The sequence below is a fragment of the Muntiacus reevesi genome, chromosome 11 (assembly GCF_963930625.1).
Source record: "Muntiacus reevesi chromosome 11, mMunRee1.1, whole genome shotgun sequence".
Classification (NCBI taxonomy): Eukaryota; Metazoa; Chordata; class Mammalia; order Artiodactyla; family Cervidae; genus Muntiacus; species Muntiacus reevesi.
This window is the reverse complement of record NC_089259.1, coordinates 36,207,860-36,232,723: the sequence shown is the minus strand read 5'-3', so window position 1 is coordinate 36,232,723 and position 24,864 is coordinate 36,207,860. Positions and strand designations below refer to the sequence as shown.

General features: G+C 35.8%; 1 pseudogene; it reads right to left on the bottom strand.

Annotated features, from left to right (window-relative positions):
* Positions 1–5,476: 5,476 nt before the first annotated feature.
* The window catches only part of LOC136144129 (MLV-related proviral Env polyprotein-like), a 112,339-nt pseudogene continuing 92,951 nt past the window's right edge, over positions 5,477–24,864 (bottom strand).

Sequence of the window (24,864 nt, the reverse complement as noted above, 5' to 3'; positions counted from 1 at the left end):
AGAGATGGGAATACCAGAACACCTCAACTGTCTCCTGAGAAATATGTATGCAGGTCAAGAGCAACAGTTAGAACTAGATATGGAACAACAGACTGATTCCAAATTGGGAAAGGAGTACGTCAAGGGTGTACACTGTCACCCTGCTTATTTAACTTATATGCAGATTACATCATGAGAGATGCTGGACTGGATGAAACACAAGTTGGGATCAAGACTCCTGGGGGTAATATCAATCACATCAGGTATGCAGATGCCACCCTTATGGCAGAAAGTGAAGAGAAACTAATTAGCTTCTTGATGAAATTCAAAGAGGAGAGTGAAAATGCTGGCTTAAAATTCCACATTCAGAAATCTAAGACCATAGAATTGGTCCCATCAGTTCAGTTCAGTTCAGTTGCTCAGTCGTGTCCGACTCTTTGTGATCCCATGAACCGCAGGACGTCAGGCCTCACTGTCCATCACCAACACCTGGAGTTTACTCAAACTCATGTCCATTGAGTCGGTGATGCCATCTAACAATCTCATTTTCTGTCGTCCCCTTCTCCTCCTGCCCCCAATCTCTCCCAGCATCAGGGTCTTTTCCAATGAGTCACCTCTTTGCATGAGGTGGCCAAAGTATTGGAGTTTCAGCTTCAGCATCAGTCCTTCCAATGAACACCCAGGACTGATCCCCTTTAGGATGGACTTGTTGGATCTCCTTGCAGTCCAAGGGACTCTCAAGCATCTTCTTCAACACCACAGTTCAAAAGCATCAATTTTTCGGCTCTCAGCCTTCTTCACAATCCAACTCTGGCATCCATACATGATCACTGGAAAAACCATAGCCTTAACTAGATGGACCTTTGTTGGGAAAGTAATGTCTCTGCTTTTTAATATTCTATCTAGGTTGGTCATAACTTACCTTCCAAGGAGTAAGCGTCTTTTAGTTTCATGGCTGCAGTCACCATCTGCAGTGATTTTGGAGCCCCCCAAAATAAAGTCTGATACTGTTTCCCCATCTATTTCCCTTGAAGTGATGGGGCCAGATGCCACTATCTTAGTTTTCTGAATGTTGAGCTTCAAGCCAGCTTTGTCACTCTCCTCTTTCACTTTCATCAATAGGCTTTTTAGTTCCTCTTCACTTTCACTCCATGGCAAATAGAGGGGAAACAATTGAAACAGTGACAGACTTTATTTTTGGGGGCTCCAAAATCTTTGCAGATGGTGACTGCAGCCATGAAATTAAAGGACATTTGCTCCTTAGAAGAAAAGCCATGACCATCCTAGGCAGCATATTAAAAAGCAGAGACATTATTTTACTGACAAAGATCCATCTAGTCAAAGCTATGGTTTTTCCAGTAGTCATGTATGGATGTGAAAGTTGGAGCATAAGGAAAGCTGAGCACTGAAGAATTGGTGCTTTTTAACTGTGGTGTTGGAGAAGACTGTTGAGAGTCCCTTGAACTGCAAGAATATCCTACCAGCCAATCCTAAAGCAAATCAGTCCTGAATATTCATTGGAAGGACTGGTGCTGAAGCTGAAGCTCCAATACTTTGGCCACCTGATGTGAAGAACTGATTCATTGGAAAAGACACAGATGCTGATAAAGATTGAAGGAGGAGAAGGGGACAATAGAGGATGAAATGGTTGAATGGCATCACCGACTTGATGGACATGAGCTTTAGCAAGGTCCAGTTGTTGGTGATGGACAGGGAAGCCTGGCTTGCTTCAGTCCATTAAATTTCAAAGAGTTGGACATGACTGAGCAACTGAACTGACTGACTAACTGAGTCATTCTATATTTCCCATTCAGTATTAGGCTCTTTGTGCAAATTACATTTTAGACCTTTCTAACATGTTGGTATTAGTCTATAAGACTAATTTATTTATAAAATAGATTACAAAATGTCCACTCATATAGTTTCTCTTTACTTTCTCATTTATATGCAGAACAACACTGGTGAAGAAATTTAAATGGTCACATTTAATAGAATATTTTTATCTAAATAATCTGTTGGTGCAACCACTGTCTACTGGCCATTCACTAAAGACACAGGAGATTTTCACATAGAAATAATTGGTGCAAGAGTGATTCATTTTATATAATCAATTTATACAGAAAGTACTACTGTGTACTATAACAGACTGAGATAAAATAAAATTATATTTATTTCACGTTATTCTCCATTTTTTTAAATCAAATTAAAGCTAAGGTAAGCAGGTAAGCATTACTAATGAAAAAATCTTAAGAAATGTGTAATTTGCCTCACTGAATGCATTTGGAAAAAAATACTACTCAGTATAAAATGTACTTGAATGTTTCCTTTTAAGAGAAAATGCTGAATAACATCTAGCAAGTAACACTGAATGTTTACTATAAAGATCAATCTATCCATGCTTTTTGAAACACATTCCTTTTAAAAAAAATATTAAAAGGTATTACCACCATATCCATTTTAGACATAAGAAACAGTGGCAAAAAAATATCAAATATTGCCTAAGACAATGCTATTATTTTAAAATGGAGACAAGTTTTAGAACATTTCCTTTTCTTAACTGTTCTCATGAATTGGAGATTTTTTTTTTTTTTTTTTTTTAGAAAAAACAATTATTCTCATCAGTACTATAAAAACTCCAAAATATGCAAAAAAAAAAAAAAAAATTTAAGTCTTTTTCATTATAGTCCATTAGGTATGATTTTTTTCCCGTCTTCATATTTAACCAGTGCTGCTAGAAACAAAGTCAGACTATATTATTGAAAATGAGTTGTGAATATCATTCTGTATATGTGTGATATTTGGGTATAGAATTTTTATGACATTAGTATTATTAGAAACTCCAGAAACATGTCATTCATTATATTGTACTGTGTATTTTGATTCAGCACTTCCCTTGAAATTCCAGTGACTGCACTGAATCTTTCAACTAATCTTAGCTGTTTTGTTAAATGGTACAAAATGGACTAAAACAAATTTCAGTCACCACAGACTCAAGATGGAAATTTCAAAGTTTTCACTCTATTATGAATTGACATAATGTTCTCTTCAACTTACATGTACTACATTAGTGAAAATTCATGCAAAGCTTTTAAAAGTGCTTTTATGATTTAGCCTGGAAGTGATTTTCACAAGAATCATCGAAACTGAGATCTCATCTAGAGAAAATAATTGATTTGAATATGTTAGTGCCTTACCTGACATTTAATTCAGCGTCATGGATCATTCTAAGTGAAAGTCGTTCAGCCATGTCTGATTCTTTGCGACTCCATGGACTATACAGTCTATGAAATTCTCCAGGCCAGAATACTGGAGCAGATAGTCAAACCTTCGCCAGGGGATCTTCCCAACCCAGGAATTGAACCCTGGTCCCCTGCATTGCAGGCAGATCCTTTACCAACTGAGCCACAAGGGAAGCCCCATGGATCATTAAACATTCACAAAGAATTCAAGCATAAATCTCTAGTTACAACTTAGCATGTAGAAATCTTTAAAAAGGGAACCCTTTGAAAATGTGGCTATCTTGCCCCACTCAAATATAATATTTGTACTAAATTGTCACACTCAGATAATACTGATGAACAACAGAGTTTATTAATAATTATCTTGAAATTTTATCTAGCAGTGATTGTTTTCACCTCAAAATTCTCTTTAAAATTGAAGCATGTGGCTTATTTAATCTTTTAGTTATGTCAAGAATGAATAAACACATGTATAACATATTTATTGTTCAAAAAAGAAATGAAAACTTTTAGAAATATATATTTGTATCATAGTCTCAAGCTATTATAGAATATTAGTAGTTGAAGGAAAACATTTACTGCAATTAAGCTTCATAAATATTTATTGACTATTGGCAATTTAAAAAATATCTGATAAGTAACATTATGTACTACTAACACTAGCTATCTGAACGTATTTTTTCTAATTGAATATATTAATTGAATCTTCCCAATCTAGGGATCGAACCCAGGTCTCCCACATTATAGGTGGATTCTTTACCAGATGAGCCACAGGGGAAGCCCAAGAATACTGGAGTAGGTAACCTATCCTTTCTCTAGCCAATCTTCCCACCCCAAGAATTGAACCAGGGTCTCCTGCATTGTAGGTGGATTCTTTACCAACGGACCTATCAGGGAAGCACCATGACTTGAATAGTGAAGGTCATTTCTTTATTTTAAAATGACATTTATATAATAAATGAGGAAATTAAGTTCTGCACAATTTCTACTCACTTATTAAGCTCAGAGCTAACACTTTCACTGTATGTGGCATCTCCAGATGACAAGTACATCACTGGGAGATTGGGAAAACTAGTAAAATTAATTACAGTTGCAGGGAAAGTTTATTTGGAAGCAAAACCATTAATATGTTGATTATGAATCTGGTTACAACTCTCTGAACTACTGAAGAACTTTCCTATCTAACTCTGACTCCTGAGCCTCTTGTATGTTGTAACTGCTCAGTCTGAATTAAGACCTACATGTGAAATTTAGATTTATCCCCAAGAAGTCCATCTGGAGCAACTGATGTTGGTCCATTGTTCAATCTTGGTGTCCATTTATAAACTTCATGGAGATAGGTATCTAAGTCAGTTGATTAAACAGACACTTCTATACTTTTTGCTGAATGCATTGCAAAATTTAATACCAAAAGCTTGTGAGATTTAAGATGACTTCCTGTTGCAACCATGTCCAACCAATGATAACCTTCAGGAAAAGTTCTTGGGAGATTATTTCAGCTGCGTATTGACTAATCTCAGTTACTTCAGTAGAAATTAAAGAATAAGCCATTGTCTTCAATTCAGTAAAAGCAAAAACCTTAAACTTATACTTAGGTGTAAACAGATGGATGCCATCATTGTCATATAAGCTCAGAAATCTGGAAAGAGCTAATATGTGACGCATGTGTGAAACAATTGTGAGGAAAACTATGATAAAGAACATAGTCAGAGGAGGAGCCAAGATGGTGGAGTAGTAGGACGGGGAGACCACTTTCTCCCCTAGAAATTCATCAAAAGAATAACTGAACACAGAGCAAACTTCACAAAACAACTTCTGATCGCTAGCTGAGTTCACCAGGCACCCAGAAAAGCAGCCCATTGTCTTCGAAAGGAGGTAGGACAAAATATAAAAGATCAAAAGTGAGACAAAAGAGCTAAGGACAGAGATCCGTCCCGGGAAGGGTCTTAATAGAGGACGTTCCCAGACACCGGGAAACCCTCACACTGGCGGGCCTGGGGGAAGTGTTTGAATCTCAGAGGGCACCCTGACTGGGAGAGAAACAATAAATAAAACCCACAGATTACGAGCCTAAAAGCAACTCCCAGCAGAAAAGTACCCCAGACACCCGCATCAGCCACCAGCAAGTGGGGGCGGAACAGAGAGGAGCGGGCGGCATTACTTGGGTTAGGGTCTGGACCTGAGTGCCCTGAGGACAATCAGAGGGAGCTTTTGTGAGTTCCCAGCTTGAACTGTGGGAGAGCAAAAGAGAGAGAAAATTAACCAGCCAGAACACACTGCTGGCTGTTCGCAGAACAAAGGGACCGAGATTCTGGATGGTCGACATCCGCCGGGAGGGTCGCGGCGAGACACAGGGGGCAGGCACCCCACCGGCGCGGGCGGGGACTGGGGCTGGGGACACGGAGGGCAGAAGGCGCACGCACCGGACTGGCGCCGGCGGAATCTGAGACTGGGACCATGGAAGGGAGTGGGCGCTCGCAACCAGGGAGAGTGGGCCCGTCAAGCGTCAAGCCCCTGGCTGCCTGGACCGTTCTGACGGGGAAGGCACAAAGAGCAGGCGCAGCTTTCTGTTCCGACCTTTGGCGGAACACCCGAGGGCTGGAACCGCGAGCAGTGCCGGGTGCACTCCATAAAGAGCAGCCAGAACCTGAGCAGCGCCGGCCCCGCCCTGCAGCTCCAGCCCCGCCCTGCAGCGCGACGGCACTAGCTACCTGAATAAGAGTCCACCTCCGCCCGCCTATGTCAGGGCGGAAATGAGGCCCTGAAGAGACCGGCAAACAGAAGCCAATTAAACAAAGGGAACCGCTTCAGAAGGAACTGGTGCAACAGATTAAAATCCCTGTAGGAAACACTGACCACACCGCAAGGGGCCTGTAGATATCGAGAAGTGTAAGCTGGAACGAGGAGCTATCTGAAACCGAGCCGAACCCACACTGACTGCAGCAGCTCCAGAGAAATTCCTAGATATATTTTTACTTTTTTTTTTTTTTTTTTAAGTAAGGGAAAAAAAATTTTTTTTATTCTATTTTTTATTTTTTTTCTCTCTTTTATTTTCCTTTAAAATTCCCTATTACTCCCCCATTACTCCTTAACTTTCATTTTCATAAATTCTTACGATTGTTTTAGTTAGGGAAAATTTTTTTTTCCTCTTTTTTTTTCTCTTCTTTTTTTTTTTCCCTTCTTCTCTTCTATTTTCTATTTTTCTTTTTCTCTTATTTCTTTTAAAGTCCTCTAGTACTCCTCTACTACTCCTTAATTATTCATTTTCAATACACTATAACCTTACAAAGAGGAAAGGAAAAAAAAACAAAAGAAGCCCTATTTTTAAACCGAACCTCATATATATTTCTAAAATTTTTTGGGGGGTGTTTTTGTTTTTGTTTTTAATATAGTATTTTTAAGTCTAACCTCTACTGTAGATTTTTAATTTTTGTTCTTCAGTATATGATATAAACTGTGAACATTTAAGAATCCAATATTCAGTTTCCATTTTTATTCAGGAGTGTGTTGATTATTCTCCCCCAATCTTGACTCTCTGTTTTCTACCTCAGAACACCTCTATTTCCTCCTTTCCCCTTCTCTTCCCAATCCAATTCTGTGAATCTTTGTGGGTGTCTGGGCTACGGAGAACACTCTAGGAACAGACAACTGCGTAGATCTGTCTCTCTCCTCTTGAGTCCCCCTTTTTCTCCTCCTGCTCATCTCTATTTCCCTCCTCCCTGTCCTCTTCTTCATGTAACTCTGTGAACGTCTCTGGGAGTCCCTAACAGGGGAGAATCTTTTCGCTGTTAACCTAGAAGTTTTATTATCAGTGCTGTATAGTTGGAGAAGTCCTGAGACTACAGGAAGAATAAAACTGAAATCCAGAGGCAGGAGATTTAAGCCCAAAACCTGAGAACACCAGAAAACTCCTGACTACATGGAACTTTAAGTAATAAGAGACCGTCCAAAAGCCTCCATACCTACACTGAAACCAACCACCACCCAAGAGCCAACAAGTTTTAGAGCAAGACATACCACACAAATTCCCCAGCAACGCAGGAACATAGCCCTGAAAGTCAACACATAGACTGCCCAAAGACACACCTAACACATAGACCCATCTTAAGACTCATTACTGGGCACTCCATTGCTCTTCAAAGAGAAGAAATCAAGTTCCACGCTCCAGAACACTGACACAAGCTTCCCTAACCAGGAAACCTTGACAAGCCAACCGTCCAACCCCACCCACCGGGTAAAAACTCCACAATAAAAAGGAACCACAGACCTCCAGAATACAGAAAACCCATTCCAGACACAGCAATCTAAACAAGATGAAAAGGCAGAGAAATACCCAACAGGTAAAGGAACATGACAAGTGCCCACCAAGTCAAACAAAAGAGGAGGAGATAGGGAATCTATCTGAAAAAGAATTTAGAATAATGATAATAAAAATGATCCAAAATCTTGAAAACAAAATGGAGTTACAGATAAATAGCCTGGAGACAAAGATTGAAAAGATGCAAGAAATGTTTAATAAAGACCTAGAAGAAATAAAAGAGAGTCAATTAAAAATGAATAATGCAGTGAATAAGATCAAAAACACTCTGGAGGGAACCAAGAGTAGAATAACGGAGACAGAAGATAGGATAAGTGAGGTAGAAGATAGAATGGTGGAAATAAATGAAGCAGAGAGGAAAAAAGAAAAAAGGATCAAAAGAAATGAGGACAACCTCAGGGACCTCTGGGACAATGTGAAACGCCCCAACATTCGAATCATAGGAGTCCCAGAAGAAGAAGACAAAAAGAAAGGCCATGAGAAAATACTCGAGGAGATAATAGCTGAAAACTTCCCTAAAATGGGGAAGGAAATAGCCACCCAAGTCCAAGAAACCCAGAGGGTCCCAAACAGGATAAACCCAAGGCAAAACACTTCAAGACACATATTAATCAAATTAACAAAGATCAAACACAAAGAACAAATACTAAAAGCAGCAAGGGAGAAACAACAAATAACACACAAAGGGATTCCCATAAGGATAACAGCTGATCTATCAACAGAAACCCTCCAGGCCAGAAGGTAATGGCAGGACATAATGAAGGTAATGAAAGAGAATAATCTACAACCTAGATTACTGTACCCAGCAAGGATCTCATTCAGATATGAAGGAGAATTCAAAAGCTTTACAGACAAGCAAAAGCTGAGAGAATTCAGCACCACCAAACCAACTCTTCAACAAATGCTAAAGGATCTTCTCTAGACAGGAAATGCAGAAAGGTTGTATAAACGTGAACCCAAAACAACAAAGTAAATGGCAACGGGACCACACCTATCAATAATTACCTTAAATGTAAATGGGTTGAATGCCCCAACCAAAAGACAAAGATTGGCTGAATGGATACAAAAACAAGACCCCTATATACGCTGTCTACAAGAGACCCACCTCAAAACCAGAGACACATACAGACTAAAAGTGAAGGGCTGGAAAAAAATATTTCATGCAAATGGAGACCAAAAGAAAGCAGGAGTCGCAATACTCATATCAGATAAAATAGACTTTCAAATAAAGGATGTGAAAAGAGACAAAGAAGGACACTACATAATGATCAAAGGATCAATTCAAGAAGAAGATATAACAATTATAAATATATATGCACCCAACATAGGAGCACCGCAATATGTACGGCAAACGCTAATGAGTATGAAAGAGGAAATTAATAGTAACACAATAATAGTGAGAGACTTTAATACCCCACTCACAACTATGGATAGATCAACTAAACAGAAAATCAAAGGAAATACAAACCTTAAATGATACAATGGACCAGCTAGACCTAATTGATATCTATAGAACATTTCACTGCAAAACAATCAATTTCACCTTCTTCTCAAGTGCACACGGAACCTTCTCCAGAATAGATCATATCCTGGGCCATAAATCTGGTCTGGGAAAATTCAGAAAAATTGAAATCATTCCAGTCATCTTTTCTGACCACAGTGCAGTAAGATTAGATCTCAATTACAGGAAAAAAATTGTTAAAAATTCAAACATATGGAGGTTAAATAACACGCTTCTGAATAACCAATAAATCATAGAAGAAATCAAAATATGTATAGAAATGAATGAAAATGAAAACATAACAACCCAAAACCTATGGGACATTGTAAAAGCAGTGCTAAGGGGAAGGTTCATGGCATTATAGGCTTACATCAAGAAACAAGAAAAAAGCCAAATAAATAACCTAACTCTACACCTAAAGCAACTAGAGAAGGAAGAAATGAAGAACCCCAGGGTCAGCAGAAGAAAAGAAATCTTAAAAATTAGGGCAGAAATAAATGCAAAAGAAACTAAAGAGACCATAGCAAAAATGAATTAAAAATGAATGAAACAAATGAATTAAACAAAGCTAAAAGCTGGTTTTTTGAAAAAATAAACAAAATTGACAAACCACTAGCAAGACTCATTAAGAAACAAAGAGAGAAGAACCAAATTAACAAAATAAGAAATGAAAAGGGTGAGATCACAACAGACAACACTGAAATCCAAAGGATCATAAGAGACTACTACCAGCAGCTCTATGCCAATAAAATGGACAACTTGGATGAAATGGACAAATTCTTAGAAAAGTGTAACTTTCCAAAACTGAACCAGGAAGAAATAGAAGATCTTAACAGAACCATCACAAGCAAGGAAATCGAAACTGTAATAAAAAATCTTCCAGGAAACAAAAGCTCAGGACCAGATGGCTTCACAGCTGAATTCTACCAAAAATTTAGAGAAGAGCTAACACCTATCTTACTCAAACTCTTCCAGAAAATTGCAGAAGAATGTAAACTTCCAAACTCATTCTATGATGCCACCATCACCCTAATTCCAAAACCAGACAAAGATGCCACAAAAAAAGAAAACTACAGGCCAATATCACTGATGAACATAGATGCAAAAATCCTTAACAAAATTCTAGCAAACAGAATCCAACAACATATTTAAAAAATCATACACCATGACCAAGTGGACTTTATCCCAGGAATGAAAGGATTCTTTAATATCCACAAGTCAATCAATGTAATACACCACATTAACAAATTGAAAGATAAAAACCATATGATTATCTCAATAGATGCAGAGAAAGCCTTTGACAAAATTCAGCACTCATTTATGATTAAAACTCTCCAGAAAGCAGGAATAGAGGGAACATACCTCAACATAATAAAAGCTATATATGACAAACCCACAGCAAGCATCACCCTCAATGGTGAAAAATTGAAAGCTTTTCCCCTGAAATCAGGAACAAGACAAGGGTGCCCACTCTCACCACTACTATTCAACATAGTGTTGGAAGTTTTGGCCACAGCAATCAGAGCAGAAAAAGAAGTAAAAGGAATCCAGATAGGAAAAGAAGAAGTGAAACTCTCGCTGTTTGCAGATGACATGATCCTCTACATCCTAAAGACTAAACCCTAAACCCTAAAGACTCTTCCAGAAAATTACTAGAGCTAATCAATGAATATAGTAAAGTTGCAGGATATAAAATTAACACACAGAAATCCCTTGCATTCCTATATACTAACAATGAAAAAACAGAAAGAGAAATTAAGGAAACAATATCATTCACCATTGCAACAAAAAGAATAAAATACTTAGGAGTATATCTACCTAAAGAAACAAAAAGCCTATACATAGAAAACTATAAAACACTGATGAAAGAAATCAAAGAGGACACAAACAGATGGAGAAACATACCGTGTTCATGGATTGGAAGAATCAATATTGTCAAAATGGCTATTCTACCCAAAGCAATCTATAGATTCAATGCAATCCCTATCAAGCTACCAACGGTATTTTTCACAGAACTAGAACAAATAATTTCACAATTTGTATGGAAAAACAAAAAACCTCGAATAGCCAAAGTAATCTTGAGAAAGAAGAATGGAACTGGAGGAATCAACCTGCCTGACTTCAGATTCTACTACAAAGCCACAGTCATCAAGACAGTATGGTACTGGCACAAAGACAGAAATATAGATCAATGGATCAGAATAGAAAGCCCAGAGATAAATCCACGAACCTATGGACACCTTATCTTTGACAAAGGAGGCAAGGATATACAATGGGAAAAAGACAACCTCTTTAACAAGTGGTGCTGGGAAAACTGGTCAACCACTTGTAAAAGAATGAAACTAGATCACTTTCTAACACCATACACAAAAATAAACTCAAAATGGATTAAAGATCTAAATGTAAGACCAGAAACTATAAAACTCCTAGAGGACAACATAGGCAAAACACTCTCCGACATAAATCTCAGCAGGGTCCTCTATGACCCACCTCCTAGAAGATTGGAAATAAAAGCAAAAGTAAACAAATGGGACCTAATGAAACTTAAAAGCTTCTGCACTACAAAGGAAACTATAAGTAAGGTGAAAAGACAGCCCTCAGATTGGGAGAAAATAATAACAAATGAAGAAACAGATAAAGCATTAATCTCAAAAATATACAAGCAACTCCTGAAGCTCAATTCCAGGAAAATAAATGACCCAATCAAAAAATGGGCCAAAGAACTAAACAGACATTTCTCCAAACAAGACATACAGATGGCTAACAAACACATGAAAAGATGCTCAACATCACTCATTATCAGAGAAATGCAAATCAAAACCACAATGAGGTACCATTACACGCCAGTCAGGATGGCTGCTATCCAAAAGTCTACAAGCAATAAATGCTGGAGAGGGTGTGGAGAAAAGGGAACCCTCTTACACTGTTGGTGGGAATGCAAACTAGTACAGCCACTATGGAAAACAGTGTGGAGATTTCTTAAAAAACTGGAAATAGAACTGCCATATGACCCAGCAATCCCAGTGCTGGGCATACACACTGAGGAATCCAGATCTGAAAGAGACACGTGCACCCCAATGTTCATTGCAGCACTGTTTATAATAGCCAGGACATGGAAGCAACCTAGATGCCCATCAGCAGATGAATGGATAAGGAAGTTGTGGTACATATATACCATGGAATATTACTCAGCCGTTAAAAAGAATGCATTTGAATCAGTTCTAATGAGATGGATGAAACTGGAGCCCATTATACAGAGTGAAGTAAGCCAGAAAGATAAAGAACATTACAGCATACTAACACATATATATGGAATTTAGAAAGATGTAACGATAACCCTATATGCAAAACAGAAAAAGAGACACAGAAGTACAGAACAGACTTTTGAACTCTGTGGGAGAAGGTGAGGGTGGGATGTTTCGAGAGAACATCATGTATATTATCTATGGTGAAACATATCACTAGCCCAGGTGAGATGCATGAGACGAGTGCTCAGGCCTGGTGCACTGGGAGAACCCAGAGGAGTTGGGTGGAGAGGGAGGTGGGAGGGGGGATCGGGATGGAGAATACGTGTAACTCTATGGCTGATTCGTGTCAATGTATGACAAAACCCACTGAAATGTGAAGTAATTGGCCTCCAACTAATAAAATAAAATTTAAAAAAAAAATTAAAATTAAAATTAAAAAAAAAAAAAAAAAAGAACATAGTCTTCCAGTTCATTTATTTTTAATTTTCAGTTTATCTCTTGTGGAAGAAAATGCACATTCAGAAGTTTGCAGAAATCAAAAGTGTGTGAGTCAACGAATCTATGTCAATTTTTATTATTAAATATTAACAAGTTATTATTGAAACATAAGACTGGGCATATTACTCATCACTTATTGGAGTATCTATTCTTGAACAAGGACCACAGAAACACATTTCAAGAGAAAAACTGGGGACAATGTCAGTGGAAAGTCACTCTTTAATGTTGAAAATAATAACATTTAGCATGTAGTGAGTGGCAATGGTAATGTATAGAAAACCAAGTTAAGAAATGGTTTGTATATGTTTCCTGTGGAGTCTTTTGAAAACCTGAATCCAATTAGGGCAACCTGATTTTATCATCGACAATGTAACTAAAGAAAGTGCTTGCCTAATCGATTTTGCTGTAACCTTGCTTTCTGAAGCAATGCTAGATTAATGGAAGGATGATACTTTTCAGTAGGAGTTGCAAAGAAGATTTTAAAGAATTAGGATTTATCAGTGTACCTACAGCACTTTCTAAGAAACAGCATAGTCTGACAAAATGGTTAGGATTCTAATTCTTTGGGAGAAAAAAAAGAAAGTAATTATATTAAAAGTTCAGAATAATTATTCTTCATGACTTGTTACTTGCTAATGAAACATATTTCTGAATTCTACTTGACCATCCAATACAGTCTTTATGCAAAATAAGATACAATGACCAGAAAACATCCTTTTCCTCTATGCCTAGTAAAATTTCTATTTTTACTCTGTATTATCTCATTTTCCTTTCCTCCTTCTTTCTTTCTTTCTCTCTTTCCTTCCATTATCTAAAAGCCAACTCAAAAATACTTTCATTGTCACACTTCTTCATGTGGGCATCATAATTCTGAAGTTTAATTATTAATTGGTAGAATTAGACTACTGAGTTATAAAATATTAGGTGTGAAATAAAGAAAAAATAAAAGCCAAAAATAACTTGATTTAAATGTGAAGTATTTTAAAAGTTTTATTTCTCTATTGTCTTTAAACTATATATACTGACATTTGAGTTAATTGTTGCAAGGCTGTCTGATTCCCTTATCTAATTAACTTTTAATCTACCCCTGTATCTTGATATTATTCTAATGGAAGAACATTGAGAACAGTGTTCCCCATTCAAAAAGAGAATTACGTTATTTGGTAATTTCCTTTTCTTATAATAACACGATGACTGGGCATCATGTAATTTTTTTTTTTTATTCCCAGATTTCTTTGACATCTTATGAAAATGGACACAGTCAATTTTGAGTTTAAAACCACTTGTATGGAAATGCAAAGTTATAAACCATTTTTATTTCATGTACACATATATACAGCACTTACTTTTGAATTGGATTTTCAGAAGGAATTTCATTTCTTTTTCTTAAATTGTAAAAGGAATGTGCATTCTAAGTCATTTCAGTCATGTCTGACTCTTTATGACCCCATGGACTGTAGCCCACCAGGCTTCTCTGTCCATGGGGTTTTCCACGTAAAAATACTGGAGTGTGTTGTCATTTCCTTCTCCATGAAATCTTCCTGACATAGGATTGAACCTGTGTATCATCCTGCATTGGCAGGTGAGTACTTCACTGCTAGCACCACCTGGGGAGCCCATAAAAGCAATATGTGGTGGTGATGGTTTAGTCACTAAGTGGTTTCCGACTCTTCCCATCTCATGGACTGTAGTCTCCTAGGCTCCTCTCTCCATGGAATTCTCCAGGAAAGAATACTGAAGTGTTCTGCCATTTTCTTCTCCAAAAAGGACTATGTGGGCATAATTAAAAATAAAACGAGGCAAAAATATGTAAAAAAGACATTTAATACATCCCATACTGTAATTATCCTTTTCTCTCTGACATAGCTAATCTACCTTCTAGCATGCATCTCATAGTCTTTTCGTTTTGTTTTCATAGTGTTAAACGTTATCACACACAGCATACCTCTTGATTTATCTTTACATAGGAGGGGAATGCAATACCACCTTTGGATAATACTTTTAGTACTGTGATTCTTAACATTCAATATGACTGAATGACAGGGTCTCTCAGAACAGACATTTGTTTTTGTTTATTAATAACTGTAATATTGCAGTTTATTTTATCAAAACTATTTTCATCCATAATTTAAAAGGGCTTCCTGCTCTTGATAGTGGCAGACCTATTTGTAGTTATTGTTTAAAAATTGAGGAAATGAGAATGCCTGTCCCTTCTCTCTTGTCCTAGTATTAAAGAGCTACAGCAGTCACATGATAACTGAGTTGGTAAAGAATCCGCCTGCAATGAGGGAGTCCTGGGTTTAATCCCTGGGTTGGGAAGATTCCCTGGAAAAGGGAAAGGCTACCGTCTCCAGTATTCGAGCCTGGGGAATTCCATGGTCTGTATAATTCATGGAGTCGCAAAGAGTTGGAAAGAGCTGACATTCACTTTCACTTTTATAGCAGTCACAGAGGGCTTCCTCGGTGGCTCAGCAGTCAAGAATACATCTTAAAGAAGTCACCTGCAATACAGGAGTCGCATGAGATGCAGGTTCATTCCCTGGGTCAGAAAGATTCCCTGGAAGAGGTCATGGCAACCCACTCCAGTATTCTTGTCTGAAGAATCCCATGAACCGAAGAGCCTGGTGTGCTACAGTCCACGGGTTGCAAAGAGTCAGACATGACTGAAGTGACTTCACACACACACACACACACACACACACACACACACACACAGACAGCAATCACAGATCAGAATCAAGACCAGTGAAGCAAGTTAGATACCGCACACCTTTGTCAGTTTGTAGTCTGTACTATGTAGATGCAGTCTTACTTTGTAGATGGAGCAATTTTCTAGATTTAGTGACCAGTTTTTGAGGCTTTTATACTCTCTGAGCTTCTAAAGACATTTACCAGATTTAAAAACAAACAAACACAAAAACACGTAAATAGTGAAAATAAGGGGCTTCCCTCCTGAGTAGGAATGTCAGATAACTTCTGTTGGATTTGAATTTCAGTTAAATAATGCATACATTTTAATATAAATATGTCCCTAAAATTGTGTATACACTTAGGTCTATGCCTCCCCCCACCGTGCCAAATTGCTATTTGTCTAAACTTCACATTGATAAGGCATGTTGTAATTTTATTTGTCAGGTGTGGCAACCTTGCTCCTGAGGAAATACTTTTTCTTCACCTTTTTCTCTTTCACTGTTATTTTCCTGGATCACTCAAACAGGCTTCCATGTTTCTCCTGCACACCATACAAACTTAAGTTTTCTCTCTGCTGCCTGTCTATTTGTCCCAATCCATACACCTTATATTGTTTATTTTCCTTGCAATTATACAATGCTTTTTCACAAAAAGTATGTAAGTTACTTTGAGAGGGGGTCCAGTACTCATGTAAATTGTATTTTTTTTCTTTCAAATTCCACTTTTCCATTGCTGGTACATAAAAAAGCAAATGACTTTTGTTGTATAAACTTTACATCCTGCAACTTTCTATTACCACTTACTACTTCCAAAAGTTTTTGTTTGGTTGGTTTTTCCTTTTTATTTGTCACTTTCTACATAAACAATCATGTCATCTGCAAGCAAATATAGTTGTATATCTTTCTTCCTAATCTTTATGCTTTTCATTTTCTTTTCTATCTCATTGCATTTGCTTTCACATCTACATTAAATGAATTTGGTAAGAGGGATATCCTTATCCCATTCCTGGTATTGGGGTGAAAGTATCGAGTTTCTCAGCAGTAAGTATGCTGTTAGCTGCAGATAGTTTATAGATACAACTTATCCAGCTAAGGAAATTCCTCTTGGTTCCATTTTTCTAGAAGTTTTATCATCAATGGATGTTGGTTAATTGTCAAGTGCCTCTTCTGCTTCTATAAATATAATCATATAATCATATAACAACTAGGTTGTTCTGCTTTTTGGATTATATCAAAGTGTGACATTTAGACACAATATGTTAATTTCTAGTATTTTTCTATTTTCAGTTGACAGTGAAGAAGTAACCTTTCAGGAAACTGTTGTATGTTAGAGAGAGAAGACAAGTAGTTGTGATTAATCAGAAGTAAAAATTGATTCCACAAATCAAAAAAGAGAAGATGGTCTAAGGAAATATAAACAGCATCAGCAAGATGATGAAATTACATCTATTAAGGGTTTTGTTATTGCTGTTTCCTTGCTTAGTTTTCAAGTATATAATATCAATGTCTTTTTTAGACAAAAAATGTATAACTAACTTGTTTAAGAAGAAAGTTATTTAAAAATATTTAAACTGGTTCATATTAATACTTTATACAGGACAATATTCATTGATACAGTAAATATATGCAGACTTTAATAAATTTAACAAAAGTTTAAGCACTTTAACTAAGAAATAACTTTGTTTAATGTGATACATTGACATTTAAATTTTATTTTCACATCATAATTTGTGTCAAAATACTGATTTTCAGAATTATAATTTTGCCTCTACTTCCAAATAATGCTTGTACAATTCTACAATTTCAACATGCTGTTCATCCTTTTTTTATTTATATTTCCTTTATTGATACACATGAAGGTAGAGAAATATGATTTCTACTTTCATTTTTATATGTGATTATTTCATTATTAATTTGCATCTATTGACAGTGACAGTAAAATTATTCACAGTGTTTTTCTTTTTATTATTATTATTTTTTTAACTTTTCAAAACTTTGTCAAATAAGTGGCAAAAGTTGTGCCAGTTTCTTGACTTCTACCCATGATAAACATGGCCTATTATTTGAACACTTTATTTGAAGAATTGATCATGCTCATAAGCATAAGTAGGTAACTGCTAATATAATATTTTAGGGACACTGAAATAATGACCTTGCCTTGCACCAAAATATCTGATCCTGTTACACTAACATTTTCAATAATAATTTTCAATAATAACCTGCCTAGCATTTTCAGCACATATAAGATCATTACTTTTAGAGGTCTCAAATTCTCAAAATTTATTTGGTTATGCATTCATTACTGTTGACATTCACCCCTTGTATCTTAAGTTCATTTCAAAATTCTGGAATACCATCTTGTTTTGTAAGTGTTTACATATTTAACTTTAATTTTCTTGCTTAGCTATGGAGTCTGGCCTCTACATCTTTCATTTCCATTCTATTTTAATTATGTCATATTTCAGAGCATCAATCTGTGATATCACAAGTGATCATAGTTCCTATTCCAAGGCATCCCTCCAAAATACTTAAAAATTTCTATCATTACTTCATTCTTCCTTTGGACTGACATTTCCTTGCCATAGTTGACACTCACCTGCCACAGTTTTAGACAAGTGTAAAAGAAGTCAAATTAAGTCAGAAAATTTATAAAACCAAAATTATTGAGCATGTAAAATACAGCAGTCATTGTTATGGCTTTTAGGGACCCATCAAGCTTTTGCCTTTTGTGATATCACTAACAAGGGAGTATTGCTTATATACTGAGTAATATTTCTCCCAGGGAAAAAGTGAAAGTGAAAGGTACTCAGGCATGTCCGACTATTTGCAATCCCATGGACTATACAGTCCATGGAATTCTCCAGGCCAGAATATTGGAATGGGTAGCTTTTCCTTTCTCCAGGGGGTCATTCTCCCAGGGAACTGTTAGTAATTAAGTTTTAGCAGAGAATTTGCTTTGGAGGAGTCTTATTTAACAGCAAAGCTCTTAAAGGCCTTCCTTTTATTATTTGGACATTATCTAAAGCAAATATTAGGAAGTGCAGTCTTTGAGAAATGCGGTGCATTTAGGTGTCTAGAGAGTTAGACATATCTTCTCTGGAGACTCAATGTTCTTTTTGCAATGGCAAGCTGCAAAAAATGACAAATTAATAAAATAAGGTTTAAATGAGTTTCAAAATACATGAATATGGTAAGAATAATTATTAGACAACATTTGTTCCAATTGTCTGTGTATGTATATGTTTATATTTAATAGCTTTGGTGCATGATATATTTCTTATTATGGGCCAAAATGCTTAAGAGATTAAGTTATAAAGTTAGACTGAGCTGGATACAGAGGTGAGTCTAAAAAGGTGTAATGGGCTGAGAAGACCTGATAGAAAATATAAACTATATGTTACATAAGATTTATATCTCCATATTCACTAACTATTTCAAGTCATATAGCAATATCCAATCATATAGCAAACTATGCAATCTAAGAGAGAAGAAAATAGGAATCAAATTTGCTTTAATTTATTTACATAATAATATTTTTATGAAATATTTTCCTTATAAAGCTAACAACAAAGTCTAGATTTATTTTTAATTCAGATTCTAAGTTGCTAAAATGTACTTTTCCTCCTAAGAAACTACTTTTAGTGGTTTCAGGTTTGAAATAGTTTGCAACCAAAGTTGACCTAAAACTCATAGCACAAGCAGTTATTTTTAATTATTTTACATAGACTTATGGGTGTATAGTTATATTTTATTCTAAATATTAATTTGCAGAGCAATAATTTGATATGCAGTTAATTAAAAGGAAACATAGTGTTTTTAAACATTCGTGTTTTTAAACTGGAGAATTTCAATACTTCTCTAAATGCAATTTTTTCATTGTATATAAACTCATAGATCATATAAACATAGATAATTTGAAACCAGACTTCCTTAAGCAATTCTTTGGTGTAAAAATTAAAACCAATTCAAAAACATGGTTTTCATCCAGAATACAAAATACAGAGAAAATATAAATATTATAGCAAGTTCAGGAGAAAAACAACACACACACACAAGTTTGTGGAAAGGAAAAATTTCCAAGTTTCCATATATTTCCAAATGCCATGAAAAGATCTAAAAATATGTATATATGGGAGGGTGATCCTTACTCCCTGAATAAATAGCAAGCTTTGCCTTTTAGAGAATATTTGAAGGTGAAACCAAGAACAATAAAGACATCAAAAGAGGCTATATTGATCTTCATAATAAAATAGACGATGAGCTCATTTTCTGATTCAAGTTGGAGTTCTTCCTGCTTAGGGTTGCCCTATATAGCAAAGGAAAATACAGGATCCATAGTTAAATTGCCTCTTATATGAATAACAAATATATACATATATACACAAATATATATTGAATTATAAATACATTATTTATAAAGTTAAGTATGCTTATGTAACACATGGAATGTGCTTATACATATATATGTGTACCCATATATGTATATATACATATATGTATATAAAGTTAAGTATACTTATGTAACATATGTAACATATGTACCATATGGAATGTGCTTATACATACATACATATATATATATATAGTTTATCTGGAATTAAGAATTTAATCAAAGTCATTTTATTATTTAGAAACCTCACCCTATTCCTCTCTGGAAAGGTAATAAATATTTGGAATTTGCTCTCTGATGAGAACAAAATTAATTTGATTTGAATAAAGTGATTAATCAAATCCTAGGAGAAGCACTTGAATTAATTAGAGGGATATTTTTGTGTTTGTTTTTAATATAGTCCACATTGCAAGGTGACCTTCTTATTCAATGCTTAAGGAAACATTTAAGCAATGTTTCCTCAGAAAAAGTGAACCCTTTTCATCAAACTTTAAAATGTAGAAAAGAAAGTAGGTTTTAAAGTTTATATCAAATTTGGAATTGTCAGTATGAGTGTGATGTAATCATTAAAATACTAGTATTAGTTTAATCAAAGAAAAGATTATTGAATATACCATGTTAAGAAGAATGTTTAGAGAAGATAGTTACTGAGGAAAATAGTTATTTGATTAGAGAACAGAATAATGACAAAGGAAATATAAAGGCAGCTAAACATTAAAGAATGAAAACTGGATCAGGGATTGGGGCACACATTTCTTAAGTTATAAGCTTAAGAGTTGAGTTGTTACTGCCTGCAAATTTGCTTATGACTTCCATCTGTTTATCCAGTTTTATTAAATAGTGATAGAAAAGTGTGTAGAGTGAAATCAGGTTCTTGAACAATATTTTTGAAAATAAAAATCCTTGAAAACTCTTGGAGCGGTGTCTAAGTTTACAAATGATAAGAGCTGGTATAAATTTAGAGTGAAGACAGATTGTTGAATATGGTGTTAGAAAATTGGTGAGAAAGTAGCACTTGAGAATGTGAAAATTCCCAAATTGTTGGCTTAGTAATATCAGAAAACTAGAGTTAGAGAAAGAATTTTGAGATTTCAAGTAAAAGAGGTATTTCACTTTAATTGAAAGAGTAAAGTTTGCTCAAATAATTTGAGAATATAGAAATATTTGTAGTTAATTTATGTATAAGGTACAAAAGAATGAGCTAAGCACATTACTAAGTAAGGCAGAAATAGCTAAAATACAAGTGTTTCAGGATTTTATTGACTGGAGAACATTATCCCAGCCATGACTATGAATCACAGGGTCAGTCGCTCAGTTAAGTCCGACTCTTCGCGACCTCATGGATTGTAGCCCACCAGGTTCCTCTGTCCATGAGATTCTCCAGGCAGGAATACTGGGGTGGGTTGCCATGAATCAGAGGGGGAAAGTGAAATATAATTCAAAAGCAAAGAGATGTGTCACCTCACACATGAGGAAGGAGGTTGTATGTAACAATTTTCAAACTTCATCAAGCAATCAATGATAAAATGTTTCCTGTTTTGCAAGTCCCAAATGCTTTGTGTTTTGGAGATTAACTGTGCTATTGGAAGGTGACTGACATTGATTAAAAATTAATTTAACTATGAACCTTCTTGGAGAAGGAAATGGCAACCCATATTCTTGCCTAGAGAATCCAAGGGATGGGGGAGTCTGGTGGGCTGCCGTCGGTGGGTTCACACTGAGTCGGACAAGACTGAAGCGACCTAGCAGCAGCAGCAGCATAAACCTTCTAAAATGACCACTTGAACCTTTAAGAAAAATGCTCTAAGAAAAACCTCTAAGAAAAAGGTCCTTAGAAAGTAACTATATTTTAGCTTAGTTGAAGTCTCAGGCTAAGATGTTATTAGAATTTGCAATAACTTCTCTGAATAAAAAGTGACAGTAAAAAGTAAAACCATGGACATTATAGTAAAAAATGCTATGGTAGCAACTCAAAATTGTTCAAAAGAGAGAATATTAGACTAAATCACATTTTAAATATATTAGATATTATATCTCTTTTTTTTTTTTTTTTTTTTTTTTTAATTTTATTTTATTAGTTGGAGGCCAATCACTTTACAACATTTCAGTGGGTTTTGTCATACATTGACATGAATCAGCCATATAGTTACATGTATTCCCCATCCCGATCCCCCCTCCCACCTCCCTCCCCACCCGACTCCTCAGGGTCCTCCCAGTGCACCAGGCCCGAGCACCTGACTCATGTATCCCACCTGGGCTGGTGGTCCGTTTCACCATAGATAATATACATGCTGTTCTTTCAAAACATCCCACCCTCACGTTCTCCCCCAGAGTTCAAAAGTCTGTTCTGTATTTCTGTGTCTCTTTTTCTGTTTTGCATATAGGGTTATCGCCACCATCTATCTAAATTCCGTATATATGTGTTAGTATACTGTAATGTTCTTTATCTTTCTGACTTACTTCACTCTGTATAATGGGCTCCAGTTTCATCCATCTCATTAGAACTGATTCAAATGAATTCTTTTTAACGGCTGAGTAATATTCCATGGTGTATATGTACCACAGCTTCCCTATCCATTCATCTGCTGATGGGCATCTAGGTTGCTTCCATGTCCTGGCTATTATAAACAGTGCTGCGATGAACATTGGGGTGCACGTGTCTCTTTCAGATCTGGATTCCTCAGTGTGTATGCCCAGAAGTGGTACTGCTGGGTCATATGGCAGTTCTATTTCCAGTTTTTTAAGAAATCTCCACACTGTTTTCCACAGTGGCTGTACTAGTTTGCATTCCCACCAACAGTGTAAGAGGGTTCCCTTTTCTCCACACCCTCTCCAGCATTTATTGCTTGTAGACTTTTGGATAGCAGCCATCCTGACTGGCGTGTAATGGTACCTCATTGTGGTTTTGATTTGCATTTCTCTGATGATGAGTGACGTTGAGCATCTTTTCATGTGTTTGTTAGCCATCTGTATGTCTTCTTTGGAGAAATGTCTGTTTAGTTCTTTGGCCCATTTTTTGATTGGGTCGTTTATTTTTCTGGAATTGAGCTTCAGGAGTTGCTTGTATATTTTTGAGATTAATCCTTTGTCTGTTTCCTCATTTGTTATTATTTTCTCCCAATCTGAGGGCTGTCTTTTCACCTTACTTATAGTTTCCTTTGTTGTGCAAAAGCTTTTAATTTTCATTAAGTCCCATTTGTTTATTTTTGCTTTTATTTCCAATATTCTGGGAGGTGGGTCATAGAAGATCTTGCTGTGATTTATGTCGGAGAGTGTTTATGATTAAAACTCTCCAGAAAGCAGGAATAGAAGGAACATACCTCAACATAATAAAAGCTATATATGACAAACCCACAGCAAGCATCACCCTCAATGGTGAAAAATTGAAAGCATTTCCTCTGAAATCAGGAACAAGACAAGGATGCCCACTCTCACCACTACTATTCAACATAGTGTTGGAAGTTTTGGCCACAGCAATCAGAGCAGAAAAAGACATAAAAGGAATCCAGATAGGAAAAGAAGAAGTGAAACTCTCGCTGTTTGCAGATGACATGATCCTCTACATAGAAAACCCTAAAGACTCTACCAGAAAATTACTAGAGCTAATTAATGAATATAGTAAAGTTGCAGGATATAAAATTAACACACAGAAATCCCTGGCATTCCTATACACTAACAATGAAAAAACAGAAAGAGAAATTAAGGAAACAATACCATTCACCATTGCAACAAAAAGAATAAAATACTTAGGAGTATATCTACCTAAAGAAACAAAAGACCTATACATAGAAAACTATAAAACACTGATGAAAGAAATCAAAGAGGACACAAACAGTTGGAGAAACATACCGTGTTCATGGATTGGAAGAATCAATATTGTCAAAATGGCTATTCTACCCAAAGCAATCTATAGATTCAATGCAATCCCTATCAAGCTACCAACGGTATTTTTCACAGAATTAGAACAAATAATTTCACAATTTGTATGGAAATACAAAAAACCTCGAATAGCCAAAGTAATCTTGAGAAAGAAGAATGGAACTGGAGGAATCAACCTGCCTGACTTCAGACTCTACTACAAAGCCACAGTCATCAAGACAGTATGGTACTGGCACAAAGACAGAAATATAGATCAATGGAACAGAATAGAAAGCCCAGAGATAAATCCACGAACCTATGGACAGCTTATCTTTGACAAAGGAGGCAAGGATATACAATGGAAAAAAGACAATCTCTTTAACAAGTGGTGCTGGGAAAACTGGTTAACCACTTGTAAAAGAATGAAACTAGAACACTTCCTAACACCATACACAAAAATAAACTCAAAATGGATTAAAGATCTAAATGTAAGACCAGAAACTATAAAACTCCTAGAGGAGAACATAGGCAAAACACTCTCCGACATTATATCTCTTTTTATGTTTTTGTTTGTAAGAACCAGTCTAATGTAACAGGCTCAAGTTTCAAAAATACTATATAACACCCAGACAATAAAAGATTCTGACAATCACTAGCAAAGCACAAGCTTTGTGTTATATTGATATGTATATAGTGACAACAGATATCTTATCAATATCAACACATAATGCTGTGTCAATTGATGCACAGTAGTCAAGAGAATAACTTTTAAGTTCACACAAGTCTGCTAAATTTGAAGTTTAGTTTCGCTACTTACAAAGTTTCTAACCTTAAATGAATATCTAATCTCTATAAGACTCAGCTGTATATCCTAAAAATATAACAACATATACTTCATATTTTTGTTTTAGAGATTTAATAAGATGATGTATGTCAAGTATTTAATTCATACTAAATGTTACTGTTGTCAATGCTATTTTCAGATACTGAAGATTCCCACAAAGTTATGTGACAACATACTAACAAGTGTAAAATTTGAATTTTATGAGGTTTATTAGTTCAATTACAAAGTTAATTTCATATCATGAAAGCAACTGCTTTTGAATAATGCATTTGAAATGAACGCATTTTTCTTCATTACTA